This window comes from Hakea prostrata, chromosome 4, assembly GCF_041222555.1.
Source record: "Hakea prostrata isolate BN-2017 chromosome 4, UWA_Hpros_2, whole genome shotgun sequence".
Lineage (NCBI taxonomy): Eukaryota > Viridiplantae > Streptophyta > Magnoliopsida > Proteales > Proteaceae > Hakea > Hakea prostrata.
In genome coordinates, this window is record NC_142603.1 from 28985157 (window position 1) to 29001919 (window position 16763).

Here is a 16763-nt window from a genome sequence, read left to right on the forward strand (position 1 = left end):
GTATATATATCTTTATCAGACTACAAGAAATAAATTTTTTTCCATATTTAATCTGATTACACTAAGAGTTTTATTATGATTTGTAGAGCATTGTGGGTGATCCGGATGATTCTTTGTTGGAGGCACTACGTGTAGCCACCCGATGTGTCTATGCTCCTCAAAAGTACTTTGCTAAGGTTAGGCTTTGTTTTCAAACTCAGATACAAAGTTAGTTACCTTTTACATATTTGTACCTAGTATCCTAGTTGTTTCAAACTTCTTATCAATTTGTGGGCTATGCAATCAGGTTTTGCGCAATGCCATTAATAAGGTAGGGACTGAAGAAGATGCTCTTACTCGTGTGATTGTCACACGCGCTGAGAAAGACTTGAAGACCATCAAAGAGATGTTTCAGAAGAGGAGCACTATGTCTCTTCATCATGCAGTAGCCAAGGAAGCTTCAGGGGACTACCAGACTTTCCTCCTTACTTTACTTGGAAGTGAATGGAACTAGCTCTGTTGTTCTGGATGGGTAAAGAGACTATTGTCCATCTGAACTAAGAACATATTAGTTCGTTGTTTAATGTGGGGAATGCAAGCCCTAGTTTTAGTGCTATAGGCATTACTGGTTCTATGTATTGAAGTTGAGTTGTGTCAATCATCCCCTGGTTTCTAGTGATCACTCCAAGTCTCAACTCCAAAAAGGAAGTATGTGCTTCATTTTCTAATGTTTGTAGTTGGGATTTTAGTTTTTCGTATCAATGTAGTTGTTACTAGCCTGGTTGGTGTTATAGATTGGTTGCTTTGTCATTGGCTTGACATTCTTTTTGAAGTATATGAATAATTAAAAATATCTAGAGCAGGAAACAATGTTCAGGCTTGTGAGTAGCTTATATTTTGAATTTTTCAGTCGGTATGCTTAATATCTGCTTACTGTGAAACTTCACTATTCCCTTTCTTTTAATCCATATTACAGAAACAGAATTCCCATTATGTTTGTCACTTTGGAATAAGTTGTATGCATCTTTATGGTTCAGTTGTGGTGCAGTTTTGTTGTATTTTCTTTTCTTGTCTGTGTGTTTTATAACTGCTAAACATTAGTTGAATCAATTTGTGTGGCATTTGCATTCACACGCATGGGCGTAGACTTTAGGAGTGACCAACACCTTCCATCTTTTACAGAGAGACCTGCACATCAAAATTGAGTATGATAGCCTAAGTTTCTTATAATTCCATCTATCACTTGTTCTTAGATTGTGTTTAGATTTGCACAGTAATCACTTAGATCATAAGTTTATGATGTAGTTGGGACTGAGATTTAGGTTTGTTTGGGTTAGAAAAATAATAAAAAAGCTCGAAAAACAGTTCGACGTTTTTGGGTCATTAGATTTAGTCAATTTACAGTTTTTGTCAATCCATACTGTATAAAATAAGGTCAAAACATCAATAAGTAAATCTAATGAAAGGTCTTCAAACCTTTGTTTCTCACCGTGTAGCAAACTAGAAGGAGATATATTTTAAACTGAAAGAGCTCAGTTTTTTCTCACTTGGCAATTTTTACTTTGTGTTTTTACTGAATGACCTCTACCCCTCGGTCGAATCTTGACATCTTTAATAAGAGGCACTGGTCATTATCAACTGACCCAACTCTTTGATGGTAATTCACTCTTATGTTTTCTTATACCTTTTAACAATTCTATCATTCTATAATTTCTAAGTTTTTCATTGATTATCTCATTGTGTTCATACACATATTTCAAATTGTAGAAGGATTTCTCTAAGTTATTACACTACAAGTCTCTTAATTTTTGGTACCTATCATGATAGGAACAAGAATTAGAGAAAAAAGTTCATGTGTATTATCTTCTTCTTCTTCTTCTTCTTCTTTTTATTTTTTTTTTAAATTTAAAATTTTTTTTTTTGATAAAAGAAAATTAACATTAAAAGTTAGTACTGAAAGCACTTATAAATATTAGATATTGTTATATTATTAGGTATATTTGCGTACTTTTCAAAATAAGTCTAGAGCACTGGGTTTGGGAATTTATCATACTTCATAGTTTTTGTTGTCTTAGCCAGTTCCGTTATCATAAGTAATTCCCCAAGATACCATATTTCTCTTGAAGGCCATGGTAATAGAGCTGCTAACTTTAGATTATTAGTCCATATTTCTTTTATCTTTAGCCCACTTCCTATTGCTTTATTCATTACCATTTGTAGCTCAAAAAGCATAGCCTCCAAAATACCCTTCGTTTTTCCTTTTCAAAAATTGACAGACTGTAGAAGTCCATCTTTGCATATCCCAATGCTCCTAACTGCTGGTTAGATATCCTTGCATAAATTAAAACATTTTTGTTAAATTGTGGTAAATTCTTGCACCAGTTCTCTTCTAGATTATAAGGGTTTACACAATTAATGTGATTAGCTAAATGTAAAATTTTGTTCTCCCTTTGTAGTTTAAAAGCCTTAATCCAATAATTAAGGTTTCCTAACACCTTTAGGTGTTTTCTGATTAAACACCTTGTTGGGGTAATTGTATTACAAATTCTACAAAATACAAAAAATGAAATTGCAACACAATTGAAAGATGAAGATCCTTAGCCAATCCGGAGAATTTGAAGTTGCAACCGAATGAACGACCGATCAATGAGGTTGAGTCACACCTTGAGTGTTGTCTTTAAGGTAATTGATGCACCCTACTACCAAGGGTTCTTCGCGCCACCACCTCCAAGATAAAGCAACCTCCAACTAGAAGATGAGCTAGTTCTTCTAGTCCCTTCAAGGAGCCAAAAGCTACAACACAACACTTAGACAACTCAAGAAAGAAATTAACTTCGTAACACAAATAATGTGAGAGTGAGTGTCTCAATCGCATACCACAAGCAAGAAAATGTTGGGTTTATATAGGCCCAAACCTCACCTTACACCCCTTAGGATTCTTAAGGCAATGAATTAGAGAATCAATTCTCCACTAATGGAGAATCAATGGCTTGTCCCTCCTCCACTAATGAGAATAAACCACCTTAACCTAACCTCCCCACTACTTGGAGAAGTAACTCTCATATTCACTCCTTTGGAATGAATTGGATTTAATCCATTCAAAGACCTTAACCCCACTCATGGTAATGGCCATGAATGGTCATGAAGTTGAAATGAGAAATGAAGGTCAAGGGTTAGAATTTGAGTAAATTCCATCATTCAAGTAAGCCCACCTCATCACCATGATCAAGACTTTTAAGACCCATGACCAATGTTATGAAGAGCCTCATAACCAAGGTCATGAAGGGCCTCCTTTACTCATGATGCCTCATTACCACCCTTAGCTCATGGGTCCCACACACTAACAAAATAATTAAATGAAAGAAATGCAAAAAGCTAATTTTGAAACTTAATATAGATAATATAGATTTTAATAAAAAACCTAACAATCCCCCACAAGTTTCAAAATTGCAAAAAAGGACTCGTGTTGTGACTTTATTAGACACTAAAGGACACATCGTTGTAGGTGTCTTTCGGATTTGAACCTACACTAGGTCTAATAAGTCGCGCTACAAAGTACAGGTAGAGTCAGACTCCTTGAACCTTTCCTCATTAGTGTAGCTGACCGCCCCATCATCCATGTCCTAAAGGTCCACTTTTGGAGCTACCTTTTACACTACACATTGGACTTTTGAACCGGCCATGTCCCTTATCCTGGATTCATGAATGTTTAAAAAACTCACCTATAAGTTCTCATTGTTGGCGGCCAAACCACCTACATCCACTTAGGTTAGTCTCTGATGTGCACCACAACTAACACACCCCCACATTCCTTGGGATTAGACTAATTAGGAGCTTCGCTCAACCTTACCCTTGTGGTAGTACTATTACCTTCATCTACACCCTAGAATGGAATGATTATAAATAGTAGTACTAAACCGGTCTTCCCATGACTTCCTTTGTACCCCTTGAACCTAATTCAGGTATTTAGCCTCTTCACATAGGTAGGGTATCCATCATGTGATCCGAGGATTAGGCATTAACCCCATTCCTGTAGATGCAATACACAAATTTTTGACAGACATAGCCTTTGTGAACATGTCAGCTTGATTCATTTCTGACTTCACATAATCGATAGCTATCATTCCTTCATCTATGTATTGTCATACAAGATTGTGTCTAAGGCATATATGCCTCCTTTTACCATTGTACACCTTATTCTTTTTGAAAGATAACATGATGTCAACATGGCTTCCCCCCACATATCAAGTGGTATATTAGAATTCAACAACATAGAGTTCATCATCTCTTTGAGAGACCTATTTTTCTTTTCGGCTACCTTATTTGATTCCGGTAGGTACGGAGCGGTCTTTTCATGGATTATTCCATTTTCCTCACAAAACTTATCAAGAATAAAATACTCAGTCCCTCTATCGGTTCTAAGATTTTTAACCTTCTTGCCAAGTTGATTTTCAACTTCTGTTTTGTAAAATATAAATGCCCTTCCGGCCTCATCCTTTGATTTGAGCAAATATATAATGGTATATCTAGAATAATCATCTATGAAGGTGATAACATAATTGTTTCCTCCCCTTGACTCATATGACTTATAGTCATTTAAGTCACTAAGGATCAATTCCAAGAGATCACTCTTTTTATCCATAGTCTTGAGGCATTTTGGTTAACTTAGCCTCCACACAAGTTATACACTTGTCCTTGGGAGATTCCACATTATCGGTGATCATCCCTAACTTGCATAGTTTGGTGATATATTTCACACTACTATGACACAAATCATAAGTATTAAACGAAACAACAAAGTAAACATAATAAGTGTTAGACTTTTCAATTACAACATTTAAAATACTAAGAACAAACAAATCCTCACTAAGGTATCCCTTTCCCACAAATACATTTTCATCATTTGAGCCCATAGAATAGGAAGAAAATGTTTTTTCAGTTTTTCCCCTTCTGGAACCTACAATATTTCTTGAAATGGCCAACCTTTCCACAAACAAAACAAGCCAATTTCTTCTTCTTAGAAGACTCATCATAGTCTTGATGACTTTTCCTCTTCTTGTTTTGCTTGTTGGTCTCCACCAAGTTCACTTTTAGGCTTCTTTCCTCAAGGTCTTTTTCACCATTGTCTTTGAACCAGTTCATTTCTTCAATCTTGATCCTTACAACCAACTGGTCTAAGGTCAATCATGTCTTCTTATGTTTCATAGACATCTTGAAAGCATTCCATGAAGGTAGAAGTTTTTCAATCAAGGCACTGGTTACAAATTCTTCAGGTAGGACCATTTTCTCTTTTGTTAGCTTCCCAACCACAATTTGAAATAAATCAATTTGGGTTGATATGATGTCACTATCTTTCATAGAAAAATTTAGAAAGTTAGCCACCAAATATTTCTTTCAACCAGCATCTTCAAGAGAATACTTTTTAACCAAAGCATCCCAAATCGAATAAGCATATTCTAATGAATTATACACATGGTATAAGTCATTAGATAATGCATTCAAAATTCGATTCTTGCATTGATAGTCCGCTTGAATCCAAGCCACACTTTTGCCATCCTTAATAGGATCAGTACTTTTTTCTGGCATGGGTTCAGTCAAGGCAAATGCCACCCCAATTTGGGCTAAGGCAAACAACAACATTTGTCTCCATTGTTTGAAGTTTTGACCTCCAAACTGTTTGACTTTGTCAAACTCAGAGACAATCCTCATCTTACCCAAGTTTGGGATAAGATCTGTCATTGTTGGAATTACATTAGTGGGAATTGAATCATGAGTAGCAAGGAATGGATATTTCATACCATCTATGGCAACAAATGTGTCATCACCTTGTTTGTTGACGTTGCCTTCAACGGTATTGTTTGAAGGATCTCCTCCGGTGTTAATTCCATCAACAACCTTAATGTTGTTGTCTCCGTCTTTGTTGAAGTTGCCATCTCCAAGACTTGCCATTGGATCTTCCAAATAAATTACCTTAAAGTTGTTGGGGGTAATTGTATTACAAATTCTACAAAATACAAAAAATGAAATTGCAACACAATTGAAAGATGAAGATCCTTAGCCAATCCGGAGAGCTTGAAGTTGCAACCGAACGAACGACCGATCAATGAGGTTGAGTCACACCTTGAGTGTTGTCTTTAAGGTAATTGATGCACCCTACTACCAAGGGTTCTTCGCACCACCACTTCCAAGATAAAAACCTCCAACTAGAAGATGAGGTAGTTCTTCTAGTCCCTTCAAGGAGCCAAAAGCTACAGCACAACACTTAGACAACTCAAGAAAGAAATTAACTTTGTAACACAAATAATGTGAGAGTGAGGAGTGTCTCAATCGCATACCACATGCAAGGAAATGTTGGGTTTATATAGGCCCAAACCTCACCTTACACCCCTTAGGATTCTTAAGGCAATGAATTAGAGAATCAATTCTCCACTAATGGAGAATCAATGGCTTGTCCCTCCTCCACTAATGAGAATAAACCACCTTAACCTAACCTCCCCACTACTTGGAGAAATTGTAAAACCCAGCCCTAACCTTGACCCGGAAACCTTGTTATTTGTAGGTCCAGTGACCCGAAGTAAAGTAAGAAGTCAGCTTTGGGCCATCCCAGTGGAGGACTTGGTGTCTGGTTTTGAATCCATGAGAGTTGATGATGAGGTTCTATTTATGGAAACTGAATCTTGATGAAGATCGGATTAGTTGATGGACTTGGAGTGCTCTCTATCATGGTTTGAAGGCATTTCTACCTATTAGGTAAGTCACTTGATATGTGTGCAAAACCCCTTTAGGATTGGATTTGATCTGGGTCTTCAATTCCCTGTTTAGGAGTTCTTTGAACCGATTGGTCGATCGGACCAGTCGACCAATCCACTCGACCAATGGGTGCTGTCTTTGGCAATTAGGTCTTGCTTGCTCTATTTAAGTCCAATCTCGAGTCTACTTCGTATTTTCTGCCTCCAAACTCTTTGGAACGAACCAAAGACCTCTGCAAGTCATCTCCCTTGCATCCTTGGTGTTTTTCTTGACGGATCTTCGTCAAAACTCTTCCTTTTGCATCAAAGGTATGTCTACACTCTCTTCTTCTCCTCCATCTCTGTTTTTCTTTCCTTTTTGAGTTGAGACAGTAGAGGAGATGTTGCATTCTCTGTTGCAAACATCTCTGGACTTGTCTCTCATGATCTTCCTAAGGATTAATGGCTAATGCAATGATCTTAACCATGATCATTGCAAGCTTTTGAAGGAATCATGATCAAATCATGATCTTGTCTTTGTTTATCTTTTGATTTGAATTCTGATCTCCTTAGATCTACTATATTGATCATGTTAGTAGTCAATTGCTGTGTTTTCTTTTCATGATCCATGATCTATCAATCTCTAGTTGTTTCTCTTCTACCATACCATGTTTTCTTCATGAATCATGATAGTTACATATATGGTAGGTTTTGTTTCCTTGTTTAGATTTATGCTCTTAGGTCTATTTTCTTGAAGATCTAAGTATGCCTTTCATGATACCTTTATCTGAATCAATGATTCATTCTCCTATTGTTCTTGTCTTTGATTTCTATCTTGAATTCTTCAAGAACCATGATTGATCTAATTATGGTAACTTTTTGTTTCCTAATTTGTATCTTGATGACTTGATTTGATTAGTGTTTTGAGATCCCCTATATGTTAGGATACTACTAATGTAGTTTACCCCTTGATTAGTACCCTTTTGAACCACCAAATTCGGATTTTATATCTTAAAACTCTGATTTTATAGGTTATCGTCTGCATTGGTCGATTGATTGGTCGATCGGGCGATAGACCAATCCAATCGACCAATGAGTACAAGCAACTCCTGAATTGGTTTGTTTTGGATGTTTTGGTATCTTTTTCTGTTAGGGATCTTTCCTAATATGTTGTATACACTTGTTTAGGACCTTCTTCTCAAGTTTGTCAAGATCTTACTTGATTTCTTAGGATTCCTTTGCAAGTTATAAAAGGTAAGGATGGTTACTTCTTTAACAACATAAATTGCATATCTTAGTTTCTATATATGAATCTTGTTAATTTATTTCTTTAAATAGATTCTTATAATGTTATACTACTGTGGTACTGTCTTGATATCAGTAGCATTACTTATTTATATTGAATTGACTCATGTATGATTTACTTACCAGTTATATACAATTTAATTGTAATTATTGATTTCTTTCCATATATGAAGTTACCATACATGTGATGTTATGAATTGATGCTTGTGTATGCTTAAGTATGGTTTGGAAAGGAGAGGTGTCCTTTTGACACTTCTATCCTTGGACAACTACGGGAATATTATGGGATGTTTCCGGAGATGCCCTCTGGACATCTTCCTAAACTGTTGGATGACATATCTAGGACTGTCTAGTAGTGTTGGGCTAGGATGTCCCGTTATGTCAGACCCTAATCGGAGGGGTATTGAGACCGAACGACCCGTGGTAGCAATGGGGATTCATGGGCGCTCAAAACCGGTAACCAACCCGTGAGAGGACAGGAATCACATTGTGGGGGCCATTTATTGGTAGGGTTGCATATGGATAGACTTGGGCTCACGGGCGCTCAAGACCGGTAACCAACCCGTGAGGGGACTTGAGAGCTTCCCGTTTACCATATGTGGATGACCAATAGGGTTGTTGAGTCCGTAGTCAGGGACTATGAGGACTCTAGTGTGAAGGATACCGGAAAGGATCGTCAGGGACGAGGAATGGACGTATCTGGATCTGACTTGATGTAACTAAGTAGAAGACTTGCATTTGGCTAGGCTTTACCCTGACATGCGCCGGTACTTAGACCAATGGTGATGTGAGAGAGTGGTGACCTATACCCCCAGCCATGGAATGTCCCGAGGGATGCCGGACCCATTACCAACTGATGATGAGTGATCGAGACCTTCCTAAAGAAGTACGGTGCTATGACTTAAAGCATGTCTACCAATAGAGACCAGCATATGTAGAGTTAGATTCATACATTCATTGTTTGTTTCATACCATATTGCATTTATGTTTGTTCTGAAATCCTACCATTTATGTTATTATGGATTTAATCGCTTTACCGAGTTTCTTTGAAACTCATTCCTTTATTGTACAATGTTTGTTAGACTATTCTACAGGTGTTCGAATATCATGACGGCCCGTATGAAGAAGCGCAAGGAGAAGAGGCATATCTCCAGGAAGGTGATTGCGATTACGACAATTACACTGAAGATCCCGCGAGTGGTTATGCTCCGTACGATGCTTAGTCCGACCATAGAGTGGAAGCGCCCTTGTGCCGTTTATGAGATTTATACTTATAGGGATATTGTCTATAAGATTGAGAACAATTTAGTTACCTATTGTACCTGCTATTGGGATTAGATTCTATCTTGCTTATTCTCTTTTAGAACTACTTTTCCGCTGGTTGTAGAGTGGGATTTCGCCTCACTTTACTTATCTGATTTAGACACTCTGATTATATCTAGTACTCTGATTTATATATGATTCATCCTTTTCTTATTTGGATCTATGGTTTATCTTTCGCACTTTTATTATTATTGTTCATGATTATGTTATTGTTTATGTGGGAGGTTGATTACTCGATACCTGATCTTCGGGCTGTGGATCACACTCTCGGGTATGCCAGATAGGGTACCGGCTGGGAGGATGTGACACAAATAACTCTCATATTCACTCCTTTGGAATGAATTGGATTTAATCCATTCAAAGACCTTAACCCCACTCATGGTAATGGCCATGAATGGTCATGAAGTTGAAATGAGAAATGAAGGTCAAGGGTTAGAATTTGAGTAAATTCCATCATTCAAGTAAGCCCACCTCATCACCATGATCAAGACCTTTAAGACTCATGACCAATGTTATGAAGAGCCTCATAACCAAGGTCATGAAGGGCCTCCTTTACTCATGATGCCTCATTGCCACCCTTAGCTCATGGGTCCCACACACTAACAAAATAATTAAATAAAAGAAATGCAAAAAACTAATTTTGAAACTTAATATAGATAATATAGATTTTAATAAAAACCTAACACACCCTTTCATATCTTTCTTTCCAAATGAAGTAGCATGATATTATGAAGACAGACATAAACCATCAAGAATTAGTCTTGTTCAATTGTGAGCACATGTTGTGACACCAACTCAGTAGAGATGTATCCGTCCAGTTTTTTGTGCGTAGCCCCAATGGTCCTGCTGCTTGAACTTTTTTCCCCCAATCACATGCGATTAAGATGTGCCATGTTGTTTCTTCTTCCTTTCCACATAGTGTACACTCCGGCTAAGTATGCGACCATTGTGCTAGTTTTGCATAGCCCTACATTTAAAACACGCCAAAAGAAAACTTTAAATTTTGGGTGTATTGGTAATTTCCACATATGGTTCCACCAATTCATGAATTAGTATTCATGGTTCATGAAACGTTGTTTAATTATTTCATGGAAAACCATTTCAACCGAGAATTCTCCATTTGGAAAAATTGAGGAGGACCATGAATCTTCTTGATCCGAAAGAAGTATTGGAAAAGTTATCACCAGTGTTGGGTTTGAAGGGGTTGACAGCATCTCCCTGTTATGACTTTGTAGTTCATCTGCCACTTCTGCCACTGTTGTCTGTCGAGGCCATCTAGTAAAATCTTGTTATGTTGTGTGCTTGATGATGTTCCCATGGATCGAACCAAAAAGATGTTCTTCGACCGTTCCCGACTATTCGGTTCACCATGCTCCTTAATTGTGGAATAATGTTTGTAATGCTATTCCAAATCCATGACCTTTTCTTTGTAGATACCTTAGGATCAAAGAAACTTCGGTCCTTGAAATATTTGGCTTTGAGGACTTGTACCCACACTGCATCTGGATTTGAAAGTATTTGTCATCCTTATTTTAATAACTGCGCCGAATTGTAGTCTTCCATTCTTTTGAACCCCATTCCACCCAAAGCTTTTGGTTAACAGAATTTACCCCAAGTAATGAAGTTCAACTGCTTATTTTTGTAGGGTTGTCCATTCCAAAATCTTTGACAATTTGCATTTATTTTTTTGCAAATTGTCTTGGGGAATCTTAGGCCTTGCATTTGGTAGAGGGTCATTAATTGAATTGATGCCTGCATTAACACACCCCTCCTTGCAAATGACAAATTAGTCGCCTTCCACATTGTCATCTTCTTTGATATTCGATCCACCACAGATCGCAACGTTCTAGCTTTCGCCTTACCCAGCATCAAATTTGATCCTAGGTACATTGTTTCACCCTTGATTTCTGATACTCTTAAAATTGATGGTATCACATTCCTTTCTTCTTTTGGTACATTCCTGCTGAAATACACCCCACTTTTTTCGAAATTTATCTCCTGCCTTGTCAAGTCCGTGAATAACTCCAGTACTGCTTTAAGAGCCAAGACTTTTTTTTTTTGTCTTGCTTTGCAAAATAAAAAGGTATCATCTGCAAAATAAAAAGGTATCATCTGCAAAAAAAACACATGGGATATTTCCGATGCACCCCTCCTAACTTTTATTCCACATAACAGTTTCAGAGATTTATACTCATCGAAGAGACGTAACAACACCTCCATTATGAGCAGAAAAAGGTAGGGGCTAAGAGGACAACCTTGTCTCAGACCCCGTGATCCTGAAAACCATGAGTATGAGGATCCTTTAAACTTGACAGAAAAAGTGGGGGAAGAAATTAACTCGTTGATGAGCCTGCACCATCTATCCTCAAACCCCAAGAACTGAAAGAGCTTGATTATAATGCCTCTATTAGCTCTATCATAAGCCTTGGACATATCCAATTTTAAAGCGATGAAGCCTTTTTTACAGCATGTTTTGTAATGAAAGTTTTCTTGGGCCACCATGATATTGTCCATGATCTATCTTTTGGCCACAAACCCCCCTTGACAGGGAGAGATTATGCTAGGTAAAAGAATTTTCAATCTTTTGGCCAAGATCTTAGCAATTATTTTGTATGCCACATTACAAAGACTAATGGGTCTAAAGTCGGACACAAATGTTGCATTGTCATTTTTTGGGATAAAACACAAGAGGGTATGGTTGACACCCTGGGGAAGGACTCCATTAGAAAAGAAAGCAGATGTGAATTTGAAAACATCCTCACTAATTATATCCCAAGATTTTTTATTAAAAAATCCCATTAAATCCATCAAACCCTGGTGCTTTGTGGGGTCCGAGAGAAAGCACCATATTTTTAATTTCTATCACATTTGGAGTCTCAGAGAGAGATCTGCCTACCGGATTAATGGGTGGAAAGAGGCATTCAATAAAGTCAGGGTCAAGAGTCACTAGGGATTGGTAGAGCTTTTGCATACAATTAGGAAAAACTCTAGTTATCTCACAAGGATTAGAGAAAGTTTGACCCCATCTTTAATGACAGAAATACCTCTCCTATGAAGATTACTTTTATTGGTTAGCTGGTAAAATCTAATATTCCTATCCCCATCCGTAATATACAAACTTTGTGACTTCGAAACCCAGAACATTCTTCGGCCTCAAGAGCCCAGGCCATCCTCTGTTTCTTTTCTTAAATTAGACCCTAATCCGGATTCCCACATTGTTCTAAGATATCAACTTCAAGAGCCGAGCTATGGAAAATGTCATCCACCAGGCCGAACACCGAACAGTTCCACTTTCTCAAGAATCTAGACAAAATGACCAATTTCTCATTGAAAGGTAAATCCAGATTATTTATCCAAGCAATCTATAGATCTATGGTAAACAAAGGGTGTGAGAACCACACATTTTGAAAGTGGAATAACTTTCGATTGTAAGTGGTAACACCCAGGGGTTTGAGAATCAAAGGGTTGCAGTCGGACACAGCAGCCATCAATTTTTCAACCTGCTTTTTAAGGAAGGAGCTAAGCCATCCTGGAGAAGAGAAAATCCTATCCAATTTTTCCCTTATCAAATTAGGTGGTTTTTGCTTATTCGTCCATGTAAACGAGCATCTAGGGGCTGTGATTTCTACCAAATTTTCATCATTGATGATCCCTTTTAACCCTGGCAAGGCACCTAACGCTCGAAACACCCCCCCCCCAATTTTTTCATAGGCTTCCAATGGTTCATTAAAATCACCCATAATGACATATGGTTTCGACACCTTTTGCAAATTGGAAGCCAAAATAGACCAAAACCCTTTTCTATCCAAATAACTAGGAGGAGCGTAAATAAAGCACACCACATAACTACTTCCTTCCACCCAGCGTTGAACAAAGAACATCAACTAAGCTGAAAGAAACACCTCAGCTTTGCAATTGATAGAATTAAGAACTAACATCCCTCCCTTCAACCCTTTAGATCCCGTGCTACCTTCATGACCTGTCACTAGGTATTGGTTGAACAATCCTCTTTTCTTCTCCACAAAAATTGAGTGATCAAGACATTTTGTTTCATACAGAAAAACCAGATTGTATTTATGCTTTTTCAGGTTTTTTTTAAGCATTGTTGTGTAAAACTTGAATTAATACCCCTCACATTCCACGTTATGAACTTCATTAAAACAAAAAAAAAAAAAAAAAAAAAAAAAAAAAAAAAAAAAAAAAAAAAAAGAAAAAAGACAACAAGCTGAAGATTGTATTCCAGAAAACACAAATGAGTTTCCACCTCTTATATCCCCAAGAGAGGAAATGAACAATAGTAAATTTAAGAAGAGTATTCAAAAACAAAATGAACCATAAAGAGGCAAAGAACAAAGAAAAGCACAGCAATTTCCAGCTAAGCACTTTCATATAAAACAAATTATATGAAACCACAGAAAGAAAAGACAGATTGGAATATGATTAAGCATAGAACCTGTTCCTAGATTTGGATAGAGCTTCTTCCTCTAGCTATTAATCACAGAAATAATAGAAATAAAAAGCACAATGCAAAAATCAAAGAACTCAAAGTATTTATGGTATGGAAAAACCTGGGGAAAGCCCTGGGGAATGCCACCTTCTGGTTCCTAAACCGGATTCGAAAACACAACATGAGGTACTTGTTGAGCTTGGACCATTTGTTGCATTGGTACCATAGGATTTGGATTGAAAAGATAGCAAGCCTCCAAGGAACCCACGCATCCCAAAATAGGGTTTTAGGATCAGAAGAGTCCCTTAACAGTGCATCCAGAAAAAGATTAAAACATTCAATGGGACGAAGCAACATGAAGTCTGGGGGTTCGGGCGAGTTCCTGTTGCGCTTCCTGATGGGAGAGGCAGTGAATGCTCCAGGTTCCGCTTCTTCACCCTCCTCGGGAAACATCTCATCAGTTTGTGTTTGAGCATCAATGAGTTTAGGGATTTGCTTTTCCATATTCTCATTTTTGTTTGATTCTACTTTAGGGCAATCACAGTTTGATACAAATTCCCGATTGTGTTTTGAGCGCCTTAATTGACACACGCTCAAACTTTTCCATCCTTTCCATTATCTTTAGCACTTTTTTCAACACCCCTGAATCCTCTTCCTTTAGATCTTCCTTCATCTCTACAATTTCCAAATGAATTTTTTTTCTTTTCCCCATAGCTTATCATTTTGCATCTCAATTCCCATCACTTTCTTTCCTTTCTGTTTATGTTTTTCTTTTTTAGGAAGCATTTTATATGCATCATTAGTCTCCAATCCACTTTCATCTTCTCCCTTACCCTTGCCTTCATCGTCCAATCCTCCCTGATTGAACATAATTTGAGACAAAATATTGTTTCTGCGATCTTCCAGGCTTTTGGTGTCCTTTGTCTTCTAGACCTTCTCCACAATATCATCACCACCATAACCCAAAGCATCATCTAGCTTCCTGTTCTTTCCTTTTTTTCCCACCAGCTTTTTCCTTATTAAGAGCAATTGAATTTTTTGGTGTTTCTACATCTTCCGACATGCCTTCTTCCACTGTGGACACACCTTGTCCCTTCACCAACTTCTTTCTGTTTCTCTCTGCTTCCCCTCTTTCCTGAATTTTAACAGATTCTTTACCAATATCTTCATTGCGCCAATTGCCACTAATCCCCTCCTTGTCGTTAGCTCGACTTCCCGCCGGCTCCTGGAAGCGTAAAGAGATTTTCCAGAGCTTTTGCTGACAGAAGCCAATTGTGCCCAAATTTAATTGTTTTTGTAACTAGATCTTTGTAGATCTTTCCCTCAAAATTGGACATAGCCTCCCTTGTTGGATCAAGCGTCGTGCACCGCCCAGTGGGATGGGTAATCTTCCCGCAAGCTTCACATAAAACAAGAAGTTCATATTTCATCTGAACATGAACCCATTCATCCCCATTGCTTTTGATTTGTGCAAAGAGCTTCACTGGGTGATTGATATTCAGCATCACCTTTACTCTAGCCGACCCTTCAGGTAGCTTCATCTCCTCCACCTCTAATTGAATGTCCACCACTTTCCCCAACTCATTTGCAGCTTTCAGAATCAAGCTGTAATATTCAACCTTATTCCTTGTAGTTGAATCCATACTGGTAATGGAGGGAGAACAACGTCCCCTCTTACCTCTAGTATAGGCTCCAATGCCAACTACAACATGCCATTGCCAATCAACCAAATCTCTTCATTCCTGTTAATGGAACAAAGAAAGAACAAGGATTTCATCTACCACTATATATGCTATGAGTTTTTTTCCAAGTTTAATAAATTCTAAAATCGTATTTCTTCCGAGCCGGATTCTTTTACTTCAAATTCAATGTCAGCGAAAGAAGCCCTTGTTGAGTGCGGGGGGGGGGGGTCATCCTAGGTTACTGAAGAGTCGTCCGACTGCTCGATGACCGAATCAGAGAGGTTTTTACTGCTTTCTCTTCTCTCCAGCACTCTCGGACTGATCATATTGCTGCAACAATGCAAGCTTACTCGTAATCAACAAAATAGGCATACGAATCCGCGTAATCAAGGATCTGAATCCACTGAGGCATCCAAATCCCTATCCCCATCCTCACATACCTAAAGAGATGGCCGACAGGAGGCAAAGGTGAATTTCAAAATGGTTTTAGTTTGCAGCCCGGCGGAATGCGAGAGCAACAACTGCGGGGGTTTCATCATCGTAATGATCGCACAAAAGCCATCTTGGCCTATAATTGATGTATCATTGCTCCAAGAGGCACCCATAGTTCAACCAAATACTGACAGGTCTCCGAAATGGCTTCATTTTTTTGACCAATGACCCTCCCATAGAGAGTTTTTGAGCTCAAACATTACTCTGAAAAACAGAAGACCCCGCTTCTTTCCAACCCTTGTTACTCACGTTACCCTTGTACCCATCCTTGAAGCACGTTCAATCCCTCCTTGTAGAGTTGATAACATTTCCCGCTGAAGGATTCGGCTGAAAACGGTAACCTCTCGCATTCAACTATCTCCCCGCATGCGCCATAGGAACCCTTGCCCAACACCACTGAGAAGGAAGATAGAGAATCTAGCAGAGCCAAAGTTCAACCGAAGAAAACAATAGTAGAACCTGCAAAAACCTAGAAAAACTTGGAACAGGGATGCAGACTCAACCGACAAAGAGGAACTTAAAATCCAAAGGGGTTAATGCATCGTCTGAAAAGTAGGCTGCATCAAGAGACGTTAGGGTGTTGGAATAAATGTGGTACATCGTGGGATACTTTGAGATTTGAAAAAATAGAGGATTAATGGTGGTTGTTGATGGTCACTATAGCTAAAAAGGATCATAAAAACAACCCTGCAAAAGCTCGTTATATTCTAAGTCCTACCTGCTCAACCCTACTTTGTGTGTTTCCTTACCGTCATGGATTCTCCATTACTGACATTCCCCAGCCCGAAAGTTAGCAAACAGGGGCTA

The 16763-nt window shown here is 38.2% G+C and overlaps 1 long non-coding RNA gene across 1 annotated transcript; it reads left to right on the top strand.

Moving 5' to 3' along the window:
* Positions 1–90: 90 nt before the first annotated feature.
* On the top strand, positions 91–798 carry LOC149018652 (uncharacterized). Its single transcript, XR_016173186.1, has 2 exons — positions 91–176; positions 287–798. It is a non-coding gene; the product is annotated as an uncharacterized LOC149018652 (long non-coding RNA).
* Positions 799–16763: the final 15965 nt, after the last annotated feature.